We start from the raw sequence: 26,551 nt of genomic DNA, 5'->3' as shown, positions 1-26,551 counted from the left end.
TTGTGTTGTTTAAGTGTTCCCTTTATTTTTTTGAGCAGTGTATTGCATTTTCTTCTGTACTTTCCCATAATGATGTCAGCCTTAAATTTAATTCATAATGATCTTAAAAAAGCCTTAAATTTGAGTTGGTGAAACCTGCAGCAACCCTGTTTACCTGTCTGTCCGATGTTTTGACCCTCACCTGTGAAGATCCAGTCATCACCACATAGACCAGGGACCTTAGTGTGGTCTAGAGGGATGTTTGTGGCAGCATCTCCTCATAGCCAGGACCAGTTTGATGCACCAAACAACCTCACCATAGGCGTAGAAAGCGGGAGGGGTCCCCCCCACTCAACCCCCCCCCACCCCCAATATTGAAGAGAGTCACATTCGTCCCCCCCAATAATTTCACCTCAGTTGCGAAGAATTTTAAAATCTTCCACTCGCATGCTTTTATTTTGAAGGCCCACACAGCGCATTAGCAGAGCGCTTCCTTCCCCCCCTCTGAACAGTTCAGAATAAAGGCAGCAGCAGACAGGGTCAGAGAAAGTCAGTTTGAATAAGGTAAACGATCTGTCAGGAATTTTGCCATGAATATCGCTCGTTTATAACATCTTGTCAGTTTATTTTCATATATAGAACTAAATCTTTTTGGTTAAGCTGTCTTAATTCTGGAATAGTCACATGTCCAAAATTGTACTGCTAACTTTGTTTAAAAGTTAGCTAGTCTAGTCACAATGATTTAGAATGAGACTGAAAAAGCAGCGAAATTAGCCTTTTTATTATTTAAAGTGAGCAACACCTGATCATACTTGACCACTTAACGTGTATTTATGTATTATGTTATATTATTTAGATATTTAGGAGAACAGCAGTGCTAGAATGATGTTGAAGAAAGGTGAAGAAGCTCTGGTGAGGTCTTCATTTAGTGTAGTGAAATATGTATGAACAGTTTTTAATTTTTAAATAAGCTAAATTATTTTATTATGAGAGGAGCAGATCAGGCATAGGAGAGCCAGGTGGAGTTTCAGAGTGTGAATATATAAAAATTATATTAATTAATTACATTAATTATATAAAAAATTATATTAATTACATGAGACAATAAGAAAAGTGCTTGAGGAGAGGTTTAAAAATAAATTAGTGGAAAATTTTGCTACAAAGTAAATAGAGTTGAGATGTATAATGTATACATCTGAAAATGAAGTCGTTTAAATTCTCATTCTGTATGATAAAAACATACTTTTTATATTTAGTTCACATTCTGATCCTGTAAATGACTGTAGTGTCTGTTGTAAATCCATGAGTCCATGCAGGAACACCAGGTTGCAGAGAGTCAGAGGGAGGCAGAGACAGAAACGCATATCTGTAGATATTTTTAATTAAATGTTTGCGGCTAAAAATGACAGGAGAATAAAAACATTTAGGCTTTTTGCTTCAGTGTTTTTTATGGATCATGTTTGGTAAGTTACTGAATGCAGGGCTGGAAAGTGATACTGAGTTAACAGTGAGGAGCTAAGGTGTCAGACATAAAAAGTATAATTTTTATTTATTTTGTAGATCAAACTGTTGCACTGATGTAGAGAGTTGTTCAAGAAGAACAAAACTTGTTTTATAGATTTTATTTTTGTTGGTCAAACTGCTGTATTGAGTTTAAAACTGCCGAGTCCTATTTTATTATTTGTTTTTTACTTTGGTTTTGGAAAGAAGTAGAACCAGTTCAACTGCAAGTCAATTTATATCAGTGCATTTTGACCAATAATCAAATGTCTTTTGACCAACAAGATATATCAGAATCTGGTAGCCTGTCTGTGCTAACAGAGTATGTAGCGTGCTAGTTGTGAGGCAAATGCTAAAGTGAGTGTTCATCCTGGAATCCTGATTATTGGATTGTAAATAGTAACAATAGTGTTAGAATACTTGTTACTGAAACAAGGGTCAGATTAGAGTAACGCATTACTGATGTGTTGATGGCATAATTGTTTGACATTTCTGCTCAAAATATTTAGTCATCTGTCAGGTTTCCGATATGCGTCACCCCCAATGACTGACTCGTTCCTGCGCCCTTGCCTAGAACACTAAAAGGCAATACCTATTCTTACTTAAATTAGATTTCTATGCTTTACTCAAGTCTCACTAAATTGTTTATTCAACTCAAGTAATGTGAGCAATGTACATGTTTGGCCTGAGAAAAGTACAAGACTACGTTATTTTGAGTAAACTGGATTTGACTATTTTTGTCACTGGAGTGAATGCTTCAGCTCAGCGGTGCGCATGCGCAGTAAAGTGCGGGAAGCTTCCATTGGAAGAAACAGAGCTTCTTTAAAGGTGAGTTATTCGTCTTCAGTATATTTTCATGTGCCATGTATGCCTTTACTACTCGCATATATGGTTACAGGTTAATTTTTCTTTGAAAAGATTACGCATAAAAGTCTTTGCAGGCTAATATGCTAATGTTAGCATTGGCTCATGGGTCCAACATTAGCTAAAACTGCCACGCCTTTTACTTGAGAGCCTTTAATATTTTTGTCCATTGTTGTGGAAAAAAACTTACCAAGCACTGTTCAGGTAAAATCACTCAATCAGGTTTATTTATGAATTATGCACAATACAGAGAGCTTGTAGGACAATCAATCACGAAGCAAATCTGGATGGAAAGCTCTGCCAGGCAGAGACAACACATGAGTCTTTTACACACATTAAAGTTCATTTTAAATTGACTTCTCTTATGTCTAGAAGAATTAATTTATAAACTCTTAAACATCCATAGGAGTCAAACAACTAAGAATGATCATAATTAAGCTACCCAATTTCATGTGTTTTCTAGAAAACCCAACAAAACAAAAAAATTACATTAGTGCAGTGAAGGTATAGATAAGTGTCCGTTCAAAACCCAACAAGAAAGCGCAGATTTTCCATCTGGAAAGTAGGTAAAGCGTAGAAGCAGGAACAATGATCACCTGCTCAGGAGGATTTGTTACCTCCTGTCATAAAAGTATAAATCTTCACTCTCTGCTTCGGTCACTCGCCAGTGGACCAGCAATAGTTCTTTGAGTGGAGAGCCTTTCAGAAACATCTAAACTAGCTGTTGCTCTGGACGTTGTCCTCTTTGGTGTCAAAAGTTGAAGTACTTGATACTTGGTAGAGTGAAGTTTTGCTGTTGTTGTTTCAGATTTAAAGTTGTGATCTAGATGGACATTACAGACAGGTCGTCCTTCACAGTGGTTGATGGGAATTCAGGTTGTTCCTTCCTTCTCGCCCCTCTCCCGCACTCGGTCTCGGCGTTGCTGCAGCCAAATCCTCCCCCGTCTCTCTCCTCTGGCTTCCTGTCAGTCCAACTGGTTCTGGTGTTGGATCTTTAGGTTGTCCAGATCGTCCCTCAGGAAATGTCCATGTTGTCCACAGATGAAACAAGCGTCAACAGTTCAGAGTCGTCTTCTCTCACAGCTCTGAAGCATGTTTAGCTTTTGTTCCTCTACGCTGATACTGGACAGCAGACCAGTGGAGGTTGTTAAAGCTCAGTCTCACACAGTTTTCAGTCCAAATGCCCAACAGGAGTCTGACAGTTGTCCCCTGGAGGTGATGGAGGTCTTTTCTGTCTTCTTGATCCTCCAGATCTTCTCGATCGTTTTCATCGGCTGGTTTTGTAGGAGGGACATCATCTGGTCCATGGGAGGACAGATGGGAGGAGTTGAGGTCAGAGGTCAGGTGCACCGCGCGAGGCTCAGACAGAGAGAAAGAGAAAAAGCAAATAGAAATCGATTAGGGTTTGTTTTGTCATTTTCCTTGTTGTTTTATATACATATATATTTATGAATCTTATTTTAACCTTTTACGTGATCATATAGTTTTAGTCATTTATTATCCATCCAGTATTATGGCTCCTGTTTGTGGAACAGTTTGTTATTTCCAATAAAGGTCTTTAGGATTCCAAAAAGGTTTGGTTCCCTCAATTTAGAAAACTCAAGGAATCACCTGCCTTATTTACCTTCCCTATGACTCGTGTTTAGTCAGAATGCTGGATTTGGGGAGGAGCACTCTATGCATGGTCAGTAGTTTCCGAGTGTCTTAACATCGGTGGTCTTCATCTCCTCCTTTGGCCAGCTTATTATTCCTGCAGGGTCTCTGATTACTCTGGTGAGTAGCTGTTTATCGCACGGATCTTGTTCTTGCCTTTAAGCTGGCTTCTCAGGACTTGCCTTATTCGTTGGAGGTACGAGGGGGTGCCCAAAAGTTTCCAGAATGACGCTGCTGCACATGCAGTTTTCGTAGAACACGATTCTGCCTCTAGGTATTTGTTCAACCACGCCTTCTCAATCAGTGTGTCAAGGGTGCAAGTTTTGATTCCCTAAAAAGTATATATGTGTCACTAATTAGATCAAGAATAGATTATGGGAGTGTGGTGTATGGATCAGCAGCCAAAACTAGGTTTAAAAAGTTAGATGTGATTCAAGCCAGAGCAATGAGAATTTGTTTAGGGGCAGTTAAATCAACGCCAGTATGTGCTTTACAAGTAGAGTCAGGAGAAATGCCGTTATGCATTAGAAGACAGCAGCTAATGGTCAATTATTGGATAAGTTTAAAAGGACATAATGCAGATCACCCGGTTAAGAAAGTATTAGAAAAGTGTTGGGAAAGAGGAAAGAAACAAATTGATAGCTTTGGGTGGGTTGGGGATGATGGAGCGAAAATTTGTAATGTATATTATAAGGAATTTAGTCCAACTGTATTGTGGCCTGTGAGACCTACATGGACCTGGAAATATATTAATGTAGACAGAACACTAACAAATATTAAGAAAAGAAACACATTAGATATTTGCCAAGAATTTTATAATCAAATGCAGAATAAATATAATGATTACTTGCAAATTTATACTGATGGGTCAAAAGACCCTAAAAGTGAAGCAACCAGTATAGCTGTAGTGATTCCTGAATTAAAGATTAATATTTCAAAAAGAACATCTGATTATTTGAGTGTATTCGCAGTGGAATTGTGTGCTATTTTAGTAGCTTTAGAATGGGTGGAGGAAACTAATGGGAATAAAATAATAGTTTGTAGTGATTCTCTATCTGCGTTGATGAGTATCGGAAAGGGACGCACAAAAAATCATCAAAATATTCTATATGAGATTATGGCGGTTCATCATAGGATATGTGAACAAAATAAAAATGTTATATTATTCTGGACTCCTGGACATGTAGGTGTTATAGGGAATGAAAGAGCAGACAGGCTGGCTAAGGAGATGATTAAAAAAGATGATATTGACATGCAAATAAAGTTATCTAAATCTGAAGGTAAAAGTATAATTTGGAAAGAAAGCAAAAAGACATGGGAAGCTAGGTGGGTAAATGAAATAAATGGTAGACATTTATTTAGGATACAAAATACAATCGATGTAGAAAGGATAAGAGGAATAAACAGGAGGGAGGAGGTAATTATAAATAGAATAAGAACCGGGCATAGTTTCCTAAATGGAACTCTTTTTAAGATGGGGAAACACCTTACTGGTTTATGTAGATGGTGTGGTGATGTAGAATCAGTGGAACATGTTTTGATCAAATGTAGAAAGTATGAAAGCCAAAGAAGATTATTAAAAACGGAACTAGGTGTTAGTAGGGAATTGGTATTTGAGAAGGTGATCGACCAATTGAATAGTATTGAGGGGAAAAAGAAGATTTTTCGTTTTTTAAAAAACACTGGGATCTTTAAGAGAATTTGAGGAGTAGTTGGTAGGAGTCAATAGAGGGCAGTAGTGCAACATAAATGGATGCAAGCTGCCGTTAAAACCTATAAGAAGAAGAAGAATCAGTGTGCCAAGCGGCGTTGATGTGGAAGGTTTCATTTACCCGCAGTGAATTTTCTTGTAAGAGCTGTTTTGTCCAGCCGTCGTTTTTCTTCATGGAGAATTTCTATGAGCAGCGCGCGGCTCATAGAACTTCTCCATGAAGAAAAACGACGGCTGGACAAAACAGCTCTTACAAGAAAATTCACTGCGGGTAGATGAAACCTTCCACATCAACGCCGCTTGGCACACTGATAGAGAAGGCGTGGTTGAACAAATACCTAGCGGCAGAATCGTGTACTACGAAAACTGCGCGTGCAGCAGCGTCATTCTGGAAACTTTTGGGTACCCCCTCTTATTTGGCTGTGACTCCTTTCCTCGTGACCTCATTCAGGTTGCCATTTGCTTGTGGTATTCCCAGGTACTTGTAACTGTCCTCTATGTCTGCTATTGTTCCTTCTCGGAGTGAGACCCCTTCTGTGTGGATGACGTTCCCTCCATCCGCCACAGTTCTCTAGTCTGAATGACATCCCAATGTCAGTGCTGTAGGTCCTGGTGGTGCGGATCAGTGAGTCGATGTCTCGCTCGCTCTTGGCGTACAGCTTGATGCCATCCATGTAGAGGAGGAGACTTTTGGTGGCTGCATTCTTGAGTCGGTATCCGTGGCCAGTCTGGTTGAAGTTTGGAGCCATCCCGTTCTTCCAAACAGCGATGGTGCTCAGAGGGGCTTTCCTCCCCCATTGCTCCTTCCCACCTGCCTCACCCGGAGAGCCAGGCCGCTGCTGCTGGGACCTCTGTCCGTGGAGCGTCGACTCCTTCGTCCAAAGAGGCGCAGGCGATTCTTCTTTGTGGCTGTGTCCTTGAGCTACAGGCGTGTCACCTGTAGCTCTGTATGTTTTTCTTCTTGTAGCCACCATTCGGATCACAGCCACGAGGGGGCATCTGCCTGCGCCTGCTTACCAGCAGGTTTCTGGAGGTCCATATGGTGGCTAGGGTGAGCCACATCTCCATGAGGCCCTTTTTTATGTTTTCCGGTGGCTCACCCCGTGCAGCACTAGCTGCGTGTCGAGGACCTCCCTTGCTGGCAAGTATGGGAATTGCAAGGAGCCGGCCTTTTCCCACAGGTCCACAGCAGCGCTGCACTCCCACAGAAGGTGCCTCACCGACTCCGGGTCGGGGGCATATGTTGCGGGAGTGCATGACGGCTCTGACCGGGAGGATCCCATGAGCCACCATCCTGGAGTCTGTTTGGAAGGACTGGATGGCTCACGTTGATGATTTAGCTGAGGGGATTCAGACCTATGCAGAACAGCAGTGGGGGCAGAGAGTTTCCTGGAAAGAATTATGATTCTTTCCAGAGTTTTTGATTTCTGCCCCATTTGATTAACACTTGTGCAAGTGGTTTGCAGTTGCAGGTTTTTTATTTTATTTTTATTTTTTTATATATATACTGCAAACTGCACAATTGGTTTGCAGTTACAGTTTTTTATCCATCCATCCATTTTCTTACACCCTTGTCCCTTAGTGGGGTCGGGAGGGTTGCTGGTGCCTATCTCCAGCTAACGTTCCGGGCAAGAGGCGGGGTCACCCTGGACAGGTCGCCAGTCTGTTGCAGGGCAGTTTTTTATTTATTCCATCCATCCATCCTTTTTCTTTACACCCTTGTCCCTTAGTGGGGCCCGGAGGGTTGCTGGTGCCTATCTCCAGCTAACGTTCCGGACGAGAGGCGGGGTCACCCTGGACAGGTCGCCAGTCTGTCGCAGGGCAGTTTTTTATTTATTTATTTATTTTATTTTTTTAAATATATACTGCAAACCACTTGCACAATTGGTTTGCAGTTGCAGTTTTGTTTTTTTATTTTATTTTTTTATTTATATATAATGCAAACTGCAAACCACTTGCACAAGTGTCCACTGCTGTTCTGCATCTGAACCCCCTCAGCCAAATCACCAACAAGACTGGCTACGGATACCGACTCAAGAAGGGGGCCACCATTAATGTTACCCTAACCCTCCTCTACATGGATGACATTAAGCTGTACGCCAAGAGAGAGCGAGACATGGACTCACTAATACACACCACCAGGATCTACAGCACTGACATTGGGATGTTATTCGGACTAGAGAAGTGTGGTCGGATGGAGGGAAGGTCGTCCACACAGAAGGGGTCTCACTCCCAGAAGGAACAATAGCAGACATTGAGGACAGCTACAAGTACCTGGGAATACCACAAGCAAATGGCAACCTGAATGAGGTCACAAGGAAAGGAGCCACAGCCAAATACCTCCAACGAATAAGTCAAGTCCTGAGAAGCCAGCTCAATAGCAAGAACAAGATCAGTGCAATAAACAGCTACGCCTTACCAGTAATCAGAGACCCTGCAGGAATGTATAGAATGGATTGAATGATGAGTTCAAATAAGTAGAAATATAAACCAGCTTAAAAAACTGATTAAAAAGCTTATTGCAAAATGGAGCTTATTGCAAAATGTTCTATAAGATGACTGTTTTAAAGTCTGTAAATACTATTGATGATATAAATACTTTTTAAATAATGGGACATCTTTAAATGTCATGTAAAATGGAAACAAGTTGTCTCATTTTTATGTTTTGACAGTTAATTGATTATAAATTGATAAGTATGAAAGGGGCAGGACATTATAAGATATTACATCTTCTACCTGCTCCTTTTCAAACAGAAAATATAAAATTTGCTTGTCACTTGGGCATAATAATTTGTTTTACCTCTTATTTCTGTATTCTGTTTTATTCTATTTTATTTTTTTTCTTTCTTGATTGTCTTTTCTGTCTGTTAGAAATAAAAATAAATACATAAATAAATAATTAGCTGGCCAAAGGAGGAGATGAACACCACGGATGTTAAGACTCAGAAGCTACTAACCATGCATGGAGGGTCCCACCCCAAATCCAGCACCCTGAGACTAGCCGCAAGGAAAGAGGCAGAGGACTAGTGAGTATGAGAGCCACAGTCCAGGATGAAACATCCAAGATCCATAAATACACCAAGGACAAGGTCTCAACAGACAATGTGCTCAATAAAAGTCTCAGACAATGGGGAACAGAGGATGAGGTGCTGGAGGTACCATGATGGAAGGACAAGCCCCTACATGGGATGAACCACCGACAAATAACTGAAGTGGCTGATATCAGGAAATCCTACCAATGGCTGGAAAAAGCTGGACTCACTCAAGGACAACACAGAGGCTCTTATCCTGGCTGCACAGGAACAGGCCCTAAACACCAGAGCAATAGAGGCTCAGATCTACCACACCAGACAAGACCCAAGGTGTAGATTGTTCAAGGAGGCCCCTGAGACAGACCAGCACATAACAGCAGGGGGCAAGATGCTGGCAGGGAAAGCGTACATGGAACAACATAACCAAGTGGCAGCCATAGTGTACAGGAACATCTGCAAAATATGGACTGGAAGATCAAAGTGGGGAACACCCCCAAAGGTGGTGGAGAATAACCGAGCTAAGATCCTGTGGGACTTCCAGATCCAGACAGACAAAATGGTAATGGAGAACCAACCGGACATTGTGGTGGTGGATAAACAACAGAGGAAAGCCGTTGTGGTGGATGTAGCAATACCAAGTGACTACAACATCAGGAAAAAGGAGCATGAGAAATTGGAGAAATACCAAGGCCTCAGGGAGGAACTGGAAAAGACCTGGAAGGTGAAAACCACAGTACCATACCATCCCATACCAACTTTATTTATGAAGCACTTTATACACCAATAAATTGATTAAAAACAGAAGAAAACTGACCAGCAGTAGAAGGGTTAAGAAGACGATAGAACCGAGCTGCAGCGCATGCTTTAGTTTTAGCTTTAGCACAGGACAGGACAGCGTTATCTCAAATAAAACAGGCATATGGTCTGAAAATAATGAGTCACCAATCACTAAATTACAAACTGGTAGGCCATAAGATAAAACCAGATCAAGACTGTGACCATGCTCATGGATAGCACCAGTCAGACTGCACAAAATTAAAATAATCGGTTACATTAAGAAATGACTGAGCCATAGGTGAAGTAGGACGACAGACATGAATATTAAAATCACCAACAATGAGAACTTGGTCATACCTTGGCATGATATCAGCCAGGAAATCAGAAAAGTCATTTATAAAGTTTTTGTTGTACGGTTGTACTAGACCGCTGCACACAGCACAGTGAGAGCTGCCGAGTTCAAATAGGCTGATCTCAAAGCTACTAAACGAGGCCAGAGGCAACTGTTTACAAGTAAAACTGCTTTTAAAAACAGTCACTATACCTCCACCGGACCCTGACATCCTTGGAGCATTAAAATAGCTGCAGTTCCGCAGTACAAGTTCATTAAAAATGCTGGAGTCACCAAACCACTTGTCCATGATTCTGTTAATAAAACATCCAATCAATAAGAGGAAAAAAAAATCCCTAATGTCGAAAGTTTTATTTTTCAGCAACCTGGCATTTACCAAACTGATCCCGGCAGAAATCGGCGGGTCTACACCATCAGGTGGCGTCCGGTGCTCCCGGCAAAGAGGCCACAGGTTGCTAGGATTCACCCTGCGTCTACAGGGCCGAGGAGCGCAGGGACCTGTGGTAGTGCCTGTGGTCATCGGGGCCCTCGGGGCAGTCACCCCCAAACTGGAGCAGTGGCTAAAACAGATCCCAGGAACTGCATCAGACATCTCAGTCCGGAAATGTCAGGTTCTAGGCACAGCCAAGATACTGCGCAGAACCCTCAAGCTCCCAGGCCTCTGGTAGAGGACCCGAGCTCAGAGGATGAAAGAGTCCACCTGCGGAAGCGTCAGAAGGGAATTTATATAAATATGAATAAATATATATACACATTGTCTGAGTATCTCCAAGTAGGTTTGATTTTAACTAGCGTTTCACCATAGCAGTAAACTACATTATTTTTTTCTTATGTGCACAACTATCAAACGTTTCCCAAATACAATGTGACACCAACACTGAAACTGTGGGTTTCTGTAACAGTATATGTTGAGTAACTGAGGGAAATAACATAAACATACAATATTTAGGGCTCTCTAACAAGCACCATGATGTGAATTAGTGCTCACATCCCATAACTATTTCTAGCATTTGCAATGCTGCAACCACAAATTCCAAGATATTTTACAACAAAGATGATTACTACAGATCAACACAAAGTGCTGCATACCTGTAAAGTGTAAGGAAAATAAATTGCAAACTTTCTACCTTTCTGATAACAGAATTCCTTTAACTCAAGAATTAAAGCCAGTTCTTAGGAGTTTAAGATAAATGGTGTTTTTTTTCTCATTTCTCTGCTTAAACAGAATCACTGATTCTGCTTAAACATCTCTTTCTGTAAATATTTCTGTCTTTGTTCTGTAGCCTATACTTGGTATCACAAAACATTAGGCAATATCAATATCGAATAATGGTAACATTAGCCTAAATGCAGCCAGTGGCATGTGGGCTATAACTAGCATGTTGTCTTACATTGACTTCCTCCATTCAGTGTGCTAAACATGGTTAATAAATAAACAAAATAGCTAAAAAGCTTATTTTAGGAAAAAGCCTACTTTTAATGTGGGCAATAGTTACATTAGAAATGTTTGTGCTCTGCGTTTTGATTTATACTTTTGCCAAAGTAAAAATCTGAAGTTCACTTCGTGGCACTTGGTTACCAGTAAACACACTCATCTCTTAGCAACAGATTAGCAGCAAAAATTGTTATTGTTCGAAAAACATAGGATTTCTTCTGCTCTAACTTGGTTACCAGAAAACGCGATCATCTCTAAGCAACAGATTAACAGCGCAGCAACAAAAATTCTTATTGATAAAAAAATATGTTTCTCCCGCTCTTTTGAAATACCATTTATTTTACACTAACAAGAATTGTGCAGTTGGTCAATTTTGCAGAAAAGTAATTTTTTGTCATTAATGGCAAACAGGCTATACTAAACACACATTCAACTCAAAAGTAAAAATCTTGATTTATACTTCGTGGTAGTTCGTTACCAGAAAAAACCCCGCTTATCTCTTAAAACTAAATTAATAACAAGTAGTTTATAAAACAAAAGCTCTTTCGAAATAACGCTTACCTGATTAGATACAAGACATTTACCGTTGGCAAATTACGCTAAAGTAAATATCTGAAGTTCACTTCGTGGCTCTTGGTTACCAGTAAACACACTCATCTCTTAGCAACAGATTAGCAGCAAAAATTGTTATTGTTCGAAAAACATAGGATTTCTTCTGCTCTAACTTGGTTACCAGAAAACGCGATCATCTCTAAGCAACAGATTAACAGCGCAGCAACAAAAATTCTTATTGATAAAAAAATATAATGTTTCTCCCGCTCTTTTGAAATACCACTTATTTTAGACTAACTAGAATTGTGCAGTTGGTGAATTTTGCAGAAAAGTTATTTTTTGTCATTAGCGGCTTGTAGGCTATACTAAACACACATTCAACTCAAAAGTAAAAATCTCGATTTATACTTCGTGGTAGTTCGTTACCAGAAAAAACCCCGCTTATCTCTTAAAACTAAATTAATAACAAGTAGTTTATAAAACAAAAGCTCTTTCGAAATAACGCTTACCTGATTAGATACAAGACATTTACCGTTGGCAAATTTCGCAAAAGTAAATATCTGAAGTTCACTTCGTGGCTCTTGGTTACCAGTAAACACACTCATCTCTTAGCAACAGATTAGCAACAAAAATTGTTATTGTTCAAAAAAACATAGGATTTCTTCTGCTCTCACAATGTGTGAGTTAACTGATTATAAACTGTACCAGCCCCAAGGTTTATAGTTAAGGTTTACATTGGAGCCGCCTGGGAGAGCGGCGCGCGTGATCCGCACCGAGTTGCAAAGATCCAGAGATGCACGAGGCGCTGCGACACGCTGCCCATGCGGCGGCGTCAGCTCGTGCCGCTGCGTGTCCGCTTCAACGCGCACAATGAACCGAGCTCCGTGCTCAAGATAAATTAAAACAAATTCAATCATTTCCATTGGCATGATTTATCACTTCTCTTTTTATTTCTCTTTCTTTCTACAAAAAACTGTATGATAAAAAGCTTTCAGGTTGGTGCTTTGGTCTCAGCTAAACCTTTTTTTTGAAGGAAAATTTTATTTACAAAGATTTCAAAATTCATTTTGTTTGTCGTTTTGTTAATTTATTTTGGATATTTGAAAGGCCTTCCAGTTGCAGTGTTAAATGTTCATTATAATTTTAAGTTTACTGATCTTTCAGATTGTGTTCTTGCATTATAATTTTCCCATTAACATTTATTACTTAAAAATGGTCTAAAAACAACAATAATATTGTTTATCAAAAATCAAAATTTGTTATTGTGACAGGTCTACACACATATGATTTATAGTGTAGTTAGTTTATTGCCATGGATGGCATAGTTACTTTGAAAGAGTGATTTGATCACTCGATGAATAATTCATCCATCAGGTGGAAAATGTGCATCTCTTTTCCCTCCATCGTTTACGTTTGTGTCGCTGGTGTTACATATGAAACGTATCTCCCCAAGGAAAAAAGAAGAAAGCAACAATATGTGTTTTCTAAAAATAATCACAAATACTTAACTTGGATACGTAATTTTAATCTGATTATTGGATTGTAAATAGTAACACGTTAGATTACTCGTTACAAGGGGTCAGATTAGAGTAACAGTTGATGACACCATTGTTTGACATTTTTGCTCAAGCTATTTATGGATTTTTCAAGGCTCCGATATGTGTCCCCCCCAATGATAAACTTGTTCCTACGCCCTTGAACCTCACGTTTCATTAATTTGTAAACTAGACTTTAGACATGAATTTGTAGACTAAAAGCTCTTATAACATTCCTCCCAGTTTTTAGCACAAGAATTAAATTTTATTTTGGATTTTATCATTCAGAGTTCTTTTTTTTCCTTAAAAGCATTATACACATATAATCAGTTTCTCTTTTTAATGCTGGGCAGGTTGTACTTTTACATAACTGAAAAATTTGGGTTCCATCTTTAAAGGAAATTTGTCTTTTAACTGAGCTATAATGTCAGTACTAAGCAGTGGTGTAAATGCTTATGGTTCATTAAATATTCCTGCTTCTATAAACACTTTTGTTATGTCATAAAGTAGGTCCCATGTCTTTAATTGTTGATATGACTAAAATAGTTTGATGTAAAATTACGTCTGTTGTGGACGGATGGGGTCATCTGTTGCAATGTCTGTCATGGTGAAAAAAGACCGTAGCCTAAAAGAAAAGCTCTCTTCATCAGGGTGTCCTCATCCTTCAAGTCTTAAATTCACGTATCTAAAAATTAAGGCCTTAAGATATCTTAAATTCACTCACAGTCTGTTCTGTGACTTGAGCTACTTAGCGGTTGTGGCTACCGCTAAGTAGCTAGCTAGCTCTTTTGCGTCTGTCATGATGTAAATTTATTGCCAGCTGGCTAGGAAACGTTGGCCTTCGCCTCTGGCTCACTTCCGTTGCCAACCCATACAATATTACTATACTGTATCTGTGCAACAAGGCTTGGATAAAATATACTGCTCAAAAAAATAAAGGGAACACTTAACCAACACAATATAACTCCAAGTAAATCAAACTTCTGTGAAATCAAACTGTCCACTTAGGAAGCAACACTGATTGACCCGACGAGGGTCCCCGTTGTCAATCAGTGTTGCTTCCTAAGTGGACAGTTTGATTTCACAGAAGTTTGATTTACTTAGAGTTATATTGTGTTGTTTAAGTGTTCCCTTTATTTTTTTGAGCAGTGTATTGCATTTTCTTCTGTACTTTCCCATAATGATGTCGGCCTTAAATTTAATTCATAATGATCTTAAAAAAGCCTTAAATTTGAGTTGGTGAAACCTGCAGCAACCCTGTTTACCTGTCTGTCCGATGTTTTGACCCTCACCTGTGAAGATCCAGTCATCACCACATAGACCAGGGACCTTAGTGTGGTCTAGAGGGATGTTTGTGGCAGCATCTCCTCATAGCCAGGACCAGTTTGATGCACCAAACAACCTCACCATAGGCGTAGAAAGCGGGAGGGGTCCCCCCCACTCAACCCCCCCCCACCCCCAATATTGAAGAGAGTCACATTCGTCCCCCCCAATAATTTCACCTCAGTTGCGAAGAATTTTAAAATCTTCCACTCGCATGCTTTTATTTTGAAGGCCCACACAGCGCATTAGCAGAGCGCTTCCTCCCCCCCTCTGAACAGTTCAGAATAAAGGCAGCAGCAGACAGGGTCAGAGAAAGTCAGTTTGAATAAGGTAAACGATCTGTCAGGAATTTTGCCATGAATATCGCTCGTTTATAACATCTTGTCAGTTTATTTTCATATATAGAACTAAATCTTTTTGGTTAAGCTGTCTTAATTCTGGAATAGTCACATGTCCAAAATTGTACTGCTAACTTTGTTTAAAAGTTAGCTAGTCTAGTCACAATGATTTAGAATGAGACTGAAAAAGCAGCGAAATTAGCCTTTTTATTATTTAAAGTGAGCAACACCTGATCATACTTGACCACTTAACGTGTATTTATGTATTATGTTATATTATTTAGATATTTAGGAGAACAGCAGTGCTAGAATGATGTTGAAGAAAGGTGAAGAAGCTCTGGTGAGGTCTTCATTTAGTGTAGTGAAATATGTATGAACAGTTTTTAATTTTTAAATAAGCTAAATTATTTTATTATGAGAGGAGCAGATCAGGCATAGGAGAGCCAGGTGGAGTTTCAGAGTGTGAATATATAAAAATTATATTAATTAATTACATTAATTATATAAAAAATTATATTAATTACATGAGACAATAAGAAAAGTGCTTGAGGAGAGGTTTAAAAATAAATTAGTGGAAAATTTTGGATAGTAAATAGAGTTGAGATGTATAATGTATACATCTGAAAATGAAGTCGTTTAAATTCTCATTCTGTATGATAAAAACATACTTTTTATATTTAGTTCACATTCTGATCCTGTAAATGACTGTAGTGTCTGTTGTAAATCCATGAGTCCATGCAGGAACACCAGGTTGCAGAGAGTCAGAGGGAGGCAGAGACAGAAACGCATATCTGTAGATATTTTTAATTAAATGTTTGCGGCTAAAAATGACAGGAGAATAAAAACATTTAGGCTTTTTGCTTCAGTGTTTTTTATGGATCATGTTTGGTAAGTTACTGAATGCAGGGCTGGAAAGTGATACTGAGTTAACAGTGAGGAGCTAAGGTGTCAGACATAAAAAGTATAATTTTTATTTATTTTGTAGATCAAACTGTTGCACTGATGTAGAGAGTTGTTCAAGAAGAACAAAACTTGTTTTATAGATTTAATTTTTGTTGGTCAAACGGCTGTATTGAGTTTAAAACTGCCGAGTCCTATTTTATTATTTGTTTTTTACTTTGGTTTTGGAAAGAAGTAGAACCAGTTCAACTGCAAGTCAATTTATATCAGTGCATTTTGACCAATAATCAAATGTCTTTTGACCAATAAGATATATCAGAATCTGGTGGCCTGTCTGTGCTACCAGAGTATGTAGCATGCTAGTTGTGAGGCAAATGCTAAAGTGAGTGTTCATCCTGGAATCCTGATTATTGGATTGTAAATAGTAACAATAGTGTTAGAATACTTGTTACTGAAACAAGGGTCAGATTAGAGTAACGCATTACTGATGTGTTGATGGCATAATTGTTTGACATTTCTGCTCAAAATATTTACTGATCTGTCAGGTTTCCGATATGCGCCCCCCCCAATGACTGACTCGTTCCTGCGCCCTTGCCTAGAACACTAAAAGGCAATACCTATTCTTACTTAAATTAGATTTCTATGCTTTACTCAAGTCTCACTAAATTGTTTATTCAACTCAAGTAATGTGAGCAATGTACATGTTTGGCCTGAGAAAAGTACAAGACTACGTTATTTTGAGTAAACTGGATTTGACTATTTTTGTCACTGGAGTGAATGCTTCAGCTCAGCGGTGCGCATGCGCAGTAAAGTGCGGGAAGCTTCCATTGGAAGAAACAGAGCTTCTTTAAAGGTGAGTTATTCGTCTTCAGTATATTTTCATGTGCCATGTATGCCTTTACTACTCGCATATATGGTTACAGGTTAATTTTTCTTTGAAAAGATGACGCATAAAAGTCTTTGCAGGCTAATATGCTAATGTTAGCATTGGCTCATGGGTCCAACATTAGCTAAAACTGCCACGCCTTTTACTTGAGAGCCTTTAATATTTTTGTCCATTGTTGTGGAAAAAAACTTACCAAGCACTGTTCAGGTAAAATCACTCAATCAGGTTTATTTATGAATTATGCACAATACAGAGAGCTTGCAGGACAATCAATCACGAAGCAATTCTGGATGGAAAGCTCTGCCAGGCAGAGACAACACATGAGTCTTTTACACACATTAATGTTAATTTTAAATGTCTTATGTCTAGAAGAATGAATTTATAAACTCTTAAACATCCATAGGAGTCAAACAACTCAGAATGATCATAATTAAGCTACCCAATTTCATGTGTTTTCTAGAAAACCCAACAAAACAAAAAAATTACATTAGTGCAGTGAAGGTATAGATAAGTGTCCGTTCAAAACCCAACAAGAAAGCGCAGATTTTCCATCTGGAAAGTAGGTAAAGCGTAGAAGCAGGAACAATGATCACCTGCTCAGGAGGATTTGTTACCTCCTGTCATAAAAGTATAAATCTTCACTCTCTGCTTCGGTCACTCGACAGTGGACCAGCAATAGTTCTTTGAGTGGAGAGCCTTTCAGAAACATCTAAACTAGCTGTTGCTCTGGACGTTGTCCTCTTTGGTGTCAAAAGTTGAAGTACTTGATACTTGGTAGAGTGAAGTTTTGCTGTTGTTTCAGATTTAAAGTTGTGATCTAGATGGACATTACAGACAGGTCGTCCTTCACAGTGGTTGATGGGAATTCAGGTTGTTCCTTCCTTCTCGCCCCTCTCCCGCACTCGGTCTCGGCGTTGCTGCAGCCAAATCCTCCCCCGTCTCTCTCCTCTGGCTTCCTGTCAGTCCAACTGGTTCTGGTGTTGGATCTTTAGGTTGTCCAGATCGTCCCTCAGGAAATGTCCATGTTGTCCACAGATGAAACAAGCGTCAACAGTTCAGAGTCGTCTTCTCTCACAGCTCTGAAGCATGTTTAGCTTTTGTTCCTCTACGCTGATACTGGACAGCAGACCAGTGGAGGTTGTTAAAGCTCAGTCTCACAGTTTTCAGTCCAAATGCCCAACAGGAGACTGACAGTTGTCCCCTGGAGGTGATGGAGGTCTTTTCTGTCTTCTTGATCCTCCAGATCTTCTCGATCGTTTTCATCGGCTGGTTTTGTAGGAGGGACATCATCTGGTCCATGGGAGGACAGATGGGAGGAGTTGAGGTCAGAGGTCAGGTGCACCGCGCGAGGCTCAGACAGAGAGAAAGAGAAAAAGCAAATAGAAATCGATTAGGGTTTGTTTTGTCATTTTCCTTGTTGTTTTCTATACATATATATTTATGAATCTTATTTTAACCTTTTACGTGATCATATAGTTTTAGTCATTTATTATCCATCCAGTATTATGGCTCCTGTTTGTGGAACAGTTTGTTATTTCCAATAAAGGTCTTTAGGATTCCAAAAAGGTTTGGTTCCCTCAATTTAGAAAACTCAAGGAATCACCTGCCTTATTTACCTTCCCTATGACTCGTGTTTAGTCAGAATGCTGGATTTGGGGAGGAGCACTCTATGCATGGTCAGTAGTTTCCGAGTGTCTTAACATCGGTGGTCTTCATCTCCTCCTTTGGCCAGCTGATTATTCCTGCAGGGTCTCTGATTACTCTGGTGAGTAGCTGTTTATCGCACGGATCTTGTTCTTGCCTTTAAGCTGGCTTCTCAGGACTTGCCTCATTCGTTGGAGGTACGAGGGGGTGCCCAAAAGTTTCCAGAATGACGCTGCTGCACATGCAGTTTTCGTAGAACACGATTCTGCCTCTAGGTATTTGTTCAACCACGCCTTCTCAATCAGTGTGTCAAGGGTGCAAGTTTTGATTCCCTAAAAAGTATATATGTGTCACTAATTAGATCAAGAATAGATTATGGGAGTGTGGTGTATGGATCAGCAGCCAAAACTAGGTTTAAAAAGTTAGATGTGATTCAAGCCAGAGCAATGAGAATTTGTTTAGGGGCAGTTAAATCAACGCCAGTATGTGCTTTACAAGTAGAGTCAGGAGAAATGCCGTTATGCATTAGAAGACAGCAGCTAATGGTCAATTATTGGATAAGTTTAAAAGGACATAATGCAGATCACCCGGTTAAGAAAGTATTAGAAAAGTGTTGGGAAAGAGGAAAGAAACAAATTGATAGCTTTGGGTGGGTTGGGGATGATGGAGCGAAAATTTGTAATGTATATTATAAGGAATTTAGTCCAACTGTATTGTGGCCTGTGAGACCTACATGGACCTGGAAATATATTAATGTAGACAGAACACTAACAAATATTAAGAAAAGAAACACATTAGATATTTGCCAAGAATTTTATAATCAAATGCAGAATAAATATAATGATTACTTGCAAATTTATACTGATGGGTCAAAAGACCCTAAAAGTGAAGCAACCAGTATAGCTGTAGTGATTCCTGAATTAAAGATTAATATTTCAAAAAGAACATCTGATTATTTGAGTGTATTCGCAGTGGAATTGTGTGCTATTTTGTAGCTTTAGAATGGGTGGAGGAAACTAATGGGAATAAAATAATAGTTTGTAGTGATTCTCTATCTGCGTTGATGAGTATCGGAAAGGGACGCACAAAAAATCATCAAAATATTCTATATGAGATTATGGCGGTTCATCATAGGATATGTGAACAAAATAAAAATGTTATATTATTCTGGACTCCTGGACATGTAGGTGTTATAGGGAATGAAAGAGCAGACAGGCTGGCTAAGGAGATGATTAAAAAAGATGATATTGACATGCAAATAAAGTTATCTAAATCTGAAGGTAAAAGTATAATTTGGAAAGAAAGCAAAAAGACATGGGAAGCTAGGTGGGTAAATGAAATAAATGGTAGACATTTATTTAGGATACAAAATACAATCGATGTAGAAAGGATAAGAGGAATAAACAGGAGGGAGGAGGTAATTATAAATAGAATAAGAACCGGGCATAGTTTCCTAAATGGAACTCTTTAAGATGGGGAAACACCTTACTGGTTTATGTAGATGGTGTGGTGATGTAGAATCAGTGGAACATGTTTTGATCAAATGTAGAAAGTATGAAAGCCAAAGAAGATTATTAAAAACGGAACTAGGTGTTAGTAGGGAATTGGTATTTGAGAAGGTGATCGACCAATTGAATAGTATTGAGGGGAAAAAGAAGATTTTTCGTTTTTTAAAAAACACTGGGATCTTTAAGAGAATTTGAGGAGTAGTTGGTAGGAGTCAATAGAGGGCAGTAGTGCAACATAAATGGATGCAAGCTGCCGTTAAAACCTATAAGAAGAAGAAGAATCAGTGTGCCAAGCGGCGTTGATGTGGAAGGTTTCATTTACCCGCAGTGAATTTTCTTGTAAGAGCTGTTTTGTCCAGCCGTCGTTTTTCTTCATGGAGAATTTCTATGAGCAGCGCGCGGCTCATAGAACTTCTCCATGAAGAAAAACGACGGCTGGACAAAACAGCTCTTACAAGAAAATTCACTGCGGGTAGATGAAACCTTCCACATCAACGCCGCTTGGCACACTGATAGAGAAGGCGTGGTTGAACAAATACCTAGCGGCAGAATCGTGTACTACGAAAACTGCGCGTGCAGCAGCGTCATTCTGGAAACTTTTGGGTACCCCCTCTTATTTGGCTGTGACTCCTTTCCTCGTGACCTCATTCAGGTTGCCATTTGCTTGTGGTATTCCCAGGTACTTGTAACTGTCCTCTATGTCTGCTATTGTTCCTTCTCGGAGTGAGACCCCTTCTGTGTGGATGACGTTCCCTCCATCCGCCACAGTTCTCTAGTCTGAATGACATCCCAATGTCAGTGCTGTAGGTCCTGGTGGTGCGGATCAGTGAGTCGATGTCTCGCTCGCTCTTGGCGTACAGCTTGATGCCATCCATGTAGAGGAGGAGACTTTTGGTGGCTGCATTCTTGAGTCGGTATCCGTGGCCAGTCTGGTTGAAGTTTGGAGCCATCCCGTTCTTCCAAACAGCGATGGTGCTCAGAGGGGCTTTCCTCCCCCATTGCTCCTTCCCACCTGCCTCACCCGGAGAGCCAGGCCGCTGCTGCTGGGACCTCTGCCGTGGAGCGTCGACTCCTTCGTCCAAAGAGGCGCAGGCGATTCTTCTTTGTGGCTGTGTCCTTGAGCTACAGGCGTGTCACCTGTAGCTCTGTATGTTTTTCTTCTTGTAGCCACCATTCGGATCACAGCCACGAGGGGGCATCTGCCTGCGCCTGCTTACCAGCAGGTTTCTGGAGGTCCATATGGTGGCTAGGGTGAGCCACATCTCCATGAGGCCCTTTTTTATGTTTTCCGGTGGCTCACCCCGTGCAGCACTAGCTGCGTGTCGAGGACCTCCCTTGCTGGCAAGTATGGGAATTGCAAGGAGCCGGCCTTTTCCCACAGGTCCACAGCAGCGCTGCACTCCCACAGAAGGTGCCTCACCGACTCCGGGTCGGGGGCATATGTTGCGGGAGTGCATGACGGCTCTGACCGGGAGGATCCCATGAGCCACCATCCTGGAGTCTGTTTGGAAGGACTGGATGGCTCACGTTGATGATTTAGCTGAGGGGATTCAGACCTATGCAGAACAGCAGTGGGGGCAGAGAGTTTCCTGGAAAGAATTATGATTCTTTCCAGAGTTTTTGATTTCTGCCCCATTTGATTAACACTTGTGCAAGTGGTTTGCAGTTGCAGGTTTTTTATTTTATTTTTATTTTTTTATATATATACTGCAAACTGCACAATTGGTTTGCAGTTACAGTTTTTTATCCATCCATCCATTTTCTTACACCCTTGTCCCTTAGTGGGGTCGGGAGGGTTGCTGGTGCCTATCTCCAGCTAACGTTCCGGGCAAGAGGCGGGGTCACCCTGGACAGGTCGCCAGTCTGTTGCAGGGCAGTTTTTTATTTATTCCATCCATCCATCCTTTTTCTTTACACCCTTGTCCCTTAGTGGGGCCCGGAGGGTTGCTGGTGCCTATCTCCAGCTAACGTTCCGGACGAGAGGCGGGGTCACCCTGGACAGGTCGCCAGTCTGTCGCAGGGCAGTTTTTTATTTATTTATTTATTTTATTTTTTTAAATATATACTGCAAACCACTTGCACAATTGGTTTGCAGTTGCAGTTTTGTTTTTTTATTTTATTTTTTTATTTATATATAATGCAAACTGCAAACCACTTGCACAAGTGTCCACTGCTGTTCTGCATCTGAACCCCCTCAGCCAAATCACCAACAAGACTGGCTACGGATACCGACTCAAGAAGGGGGCCACCATTAATGTTACCCTAACCCTCCTCTACATGGATGACATTAAGCTGTACGCCAAGAGAGAGCGAGACATGGACTCACTAATACACACCACCAGGATCTACAGCACTGACATTGGGATGTTATTCGGACTAGAGAAGTGTGGTCGGATGGAGGGAAGGTCGTCCACACAGAAGGGGTCTCACTCCCAGAAGGAACAATAGCAGACATTGAGGACAGCTACAAGTACCTGGGAATACCACAAGCAAATGGCAACCTGAATGAGGTCACAAGGAAAGGAGCCACAGCCAAATACCTCCAACGAATAAGTCAAGTCCTGAGAAGCCAGCTCAATAGCAAGAACAAGATCAGTGCAATAAACAGCTACGCCTTACCAGTAATCAGAGACCCTGCAGGAATGTATAGAATGGATTGAATGATGAGTTCAAAAAAGTAGAAATATAAACCAGCTTAAAAAACTGATTAAAAAGCTTATTGCAAAATGGAGCTTATTGCAAAATGTTCTATAAGATGACTGTTTTAAAGTCTGTAAATACTATTGATGATATAAATACTTTTTAAATAATGGGACATCTTTAAATGTCATGTAAAATGGAAACAAGTTGTCTCATTTTTATGTTTTGACAGTTAATTGATTATAAATTGATAAGTATGAAAGGGGCAGGACATTATAAGATATTACATCTTCTACCTGCTCCTTTTCAAACAGAAAATATAAAATTTGCTTGTCACTTGGGCATAATAATTTGTTTTACCTCTTATTTCTGTAGTCTGTTTCATTCTATTTTATTTTTTTCTTTCTTGATTGTCTTTTCTGTCTGTTAGAAATAAAAATAAATACATAAATAAATAATTAGCTGGCCAAAGGAGGAGATGAACACCACGGATGTTAAGACTCAGAAGCTACTAACCATGCATGGAGGGTCCCACCCCAAATCCAGCACCCTGAGACTAGCCGCAAGGAAAGAGGCAGAGGACTAGTGAGTATGAGAGCCACTGTCCAGGATGAAACATCCAAGATCCATAAATACACCAAGGACAAGGTCTCAACAGACAATGTGCTCAATAAAAGTCTCAGACAATGGGGAACAGAGGATGAGGTGCTGGAGGTACCATGATGGAAGGACAAGCCCCTACATGGGATGAACCACCGTCAAATAACTGAAGTGGCTGATATCAGGAAATCCTACCAATGGCTGGAAAAAGCTGGACTCACTCAAGGACAACACAGAGGCTCTTATCCTGGCTGCACAGGAACAGGCCCTAAACACTAGAGCAATAGAGGCTCAGATCTACCACACCAGACAAGACCCAAGGTGTAGATTGTTCAAGGAGGCCCCTGAGACAGACCAGCACATAACAGCAGGGGGCAAGATGCTGGCAGGGAAAGCGTACATGGAACAACATAACCAAGTGGCAGCCATAGTGTACAGGAACATCTGCAAAATATGGACTGGAAGATCAAAGTGGGGAACACCCCCAAAGGTGGTGGAGAATAACCGAGCTAAGATCCTGTGGGACTTCCAGATCCAGACAGACAAAATGGTAATGGAGAACCAACCGGACATTGTGGTGGTGGATAAACAACAGAGGAAAGCCGTTGTGGTGGATGTAGCAGTACCAAGTGACTACAACATCAGGAAAAAGGAGCACGAGAAACTGGGGAAATACCAAGGCCTCAGAGAGGAACTGGAAAAGGCCTGAAAGGTGAAGACCACAGTACCATACCATCCCATACCAACTTTATTTATGAAGCACTTTATACACCAATAAATTGATTAAAAACAGAAGAAAACTGACCAGCAGTAGAAGGGTTAAGAAGACGATAGAACCGAGCTGCAGCGCATGCTTTAGTTTTAGCTTTAGCACAGGACAGGACAGCGTTATCTCAAATAAAACAGGCATATGGTCTGAAAATAATGAGTCACCAATCACTAAATTACAAACTGGTAGGCCATAAGATAAAACCAGATCAAGACTGTGACCATGCTCATGGATAGCACCAGTCAGACTGCACAAAATTAAAATAATCGGTTACATTAAGAAATGACTGAGCCATAGGTGAAGTAGGACGACAGACATGAATATTAAAATCACCAACAATGAGAACTTGGTCATACCTTGGCATGATATCAGCCAGGAAATCAGAAAAGTCATTTATAAAGTTTTTGTTGTACGGTTGTACTAGACCGCTGCACACAGCACAGTGAGAGCTGCCGAGTTCAAATAGGCTGATCTCAAAGCTACTAAACGAGGCCAGAGGCAAAAGTTTACAAGTAAAACTGCTTTTAAAAACAGTCACTATACCTCCACCAGACCCTGACATCCTTGGAGCATTAAAATAGCTGCAGTTCCGCAGTACAAGTTCATTAAAAATGCTGGAGTCACCAAACCACTTGTCCATGATTCTGTTAATAAAACATCCAATCAATAAGAGGAAAAAAAAATCCCTAATGTCGAAAGTTTTATTTTTCAGCAACCTGGCATTTACCAAACTGATCCCGGCAGAAATCGGCGGGTCTACACCATCAGGTGGCGTCCGGTGCTCCCGGCAAAGAGGCCACAGGTTGCTAGGATTCACCCTGCGTCTACAGGGCCGAGGAGCGCAGGGACCTGTGGTAGTGCCTGTGGTCATCGGGGCCCTCGGGGCAGTCACCCCCAAACTGGAGCAGTGGCTAAAACAGATCCCAGGAACAGCATCAGACATCTCAGTCCGGAAATGTCAGGTTCTAGGCACAGCCAAGATACTGCGCAGAACCTTCAAGTTCCCAGGCCTCTGGTAGAGGACCCGAGCTCAGAGGATGAAAGAGTCCACCTGCGGAAGCGTGAGAAGGGAATTTATATAAATATGAATAAATATATATACACATTGTCTGAGTATCTCCAAGTAGGTTTGATTTTAACTAGCGTTTCACCATAGCAGTAAACTACATTATTTTTTTCTTATGTGCACAACTATCAAACGTTTCCCAAATACAATGTGACACCAACACTGAAACTGTGGGTTTCTGTAACAGTATATGTTGAGTAACTGAGGGAAATAACATAAACATACAATATTTAGGGCTCTCTAACAAGCACCATGATGTGAATTAGTGCTCACATCCCATAACTATTTCTAGCATTTGCAATGCTGCAACCACAAATTCCAAGATATTTTACAACAAAGATGATTACTACAGATCAACACAAAGTGCTGCATACCTGTAAAGTGTAAGGAAAATAAATTGCAAACTTTCTACCTTTCTGATAACAGAATTCCTTTAACTCAAGAATTAAAGCCAGTTCTTAGGAGTTTAAGATAAATTGTGTTTTTTTTCTCATTTCTCTGCTTAAACAGAATCAATGATTCTGCTTAAACATCTCTTTCTGTAAATATTTCTGTCTTTGTTCTGTAGCCTATACTTGGTATCACAAAACATTAGGCAATATCAATATCGAATAATGGTAACATTAGCCTAAATGCAGCCAGTGGCATGTGGGCTATAACTAGCATGTTGTCTTACATTGACTTCCTCCATTCAGTGTGCTAAACATGGTTAATAAATAAACAAAATAGCTAAAAAGCTTATTTTAGGAAAAAGCCTACTTTTAATGTGGGCAATAGTTACATTAGAAATGTTTGTGCTCTGCGTTTTGATTTATACTTTTGCCAAAGTAAAAATCTGAAGTTCACTTCGTGGCACTTGGTTACCAGTAAACACACTCATCTCTTAGCAACAGATTAGCAGCAAAAATTGTTATTGTTCGAAAAACATAGGATTTCTTCTGCTCTAACTTGGTTACCAGAAAACGCGATCATCTCTAAGCAACAGATTAACAGCGCAGCAACAAAAATTCTTATTGATAAAAAAATATGTTTCTCCCGCTCTTTTGAAATACCACTTATTTTACACTAACAAGAATTGTGCAGTTGGTCAATTTTGCAGAAAAGTAATTTTTTGTCATTAATGGCAAACAGGCTATATTAAACACACATTCAACTCAAAAGTAAAAATCTCGATTTATACTTCGTGGTAGTTCGTTACCAGAAAAAAACCCGCTTATCTCTTAAAACCAAATTAATAACAAGTAGTTTATAAAACAAAAGCTCTTTCGAAATAACGCTTACCTGATTAGATACAAGACATTTACCGTTGGCAAATTACGCTAAAGTAAATATCTGAAGTTCACTTCGTGGCTCTTGGTTACCAGTAAACACACTGATCTCTTAGCAACAGATTAGCAGCAAAAATTGTTATTGTTCGAAAAACATAGGATTTCTTCTGCTCTAACTTGGTTACCAGAAAACGCGATCATCTCTAAGCAACAGATTAA

General features: G+C 40.1%; 2 long non-coding RNA genes across 3 annotated transcripts; one reads left to right on the top strand and one right to left on the bottom strand.

Annotated features, from left to right (window-relative positions):
• The first annotated feature begins 19 nt into the window (after positions 1-19).
• Positions 20-25,106, top strand: LOC145551368 (uncharacterized). Of its 2 annotated transcripts, XR_014087174.1 has the most exons (4): positions 20-543; positions 2,000-2,307; positions 10,230-16,804; positions 24,711-25,106. It is a non-coding gene; the product is annotated as an uncharacterized LOC145551368 (long non-coding RNA). The 2 variants fall into 2 exon arrangements; XR_014087173.1 differs by having other exon boundaries at positions 22-2,307.
• LOC145551367 (uncharacterized) lies at positions 24,684-26,551 on the bottom strand. The gene is made up of 2 exons (XR_014087172.1): positions 26,346-26,551; positions 24,684-25,049 (listed from the first exon to the last, which is right to left on the bottom strand). It is a non-coding gene; the product is annotated as an uncharacterized LOC145551367 (long non-coding RNA).

The sequence above is a fragment of the Poecilia reticulata genome, chromosome 1, assembly GCF_904066995.2.
Source record: "Poecilia reticulata chromosome 1, P_reticulata-male-v2, whole genome shotgun sequence".
Classification (NCBI taxonomy): Eukaryota; Metazoa; Chordata; class Actinopteri; order Cyprinodontiformes; family Poeciliidae; genus Poecilia; species Poecilia reticulata.
The sequence above is the reverse complement of the archived record's forward strand: the minus strand, read 5'-3'. Positions and strand labels throughout refer to the sequence as shown.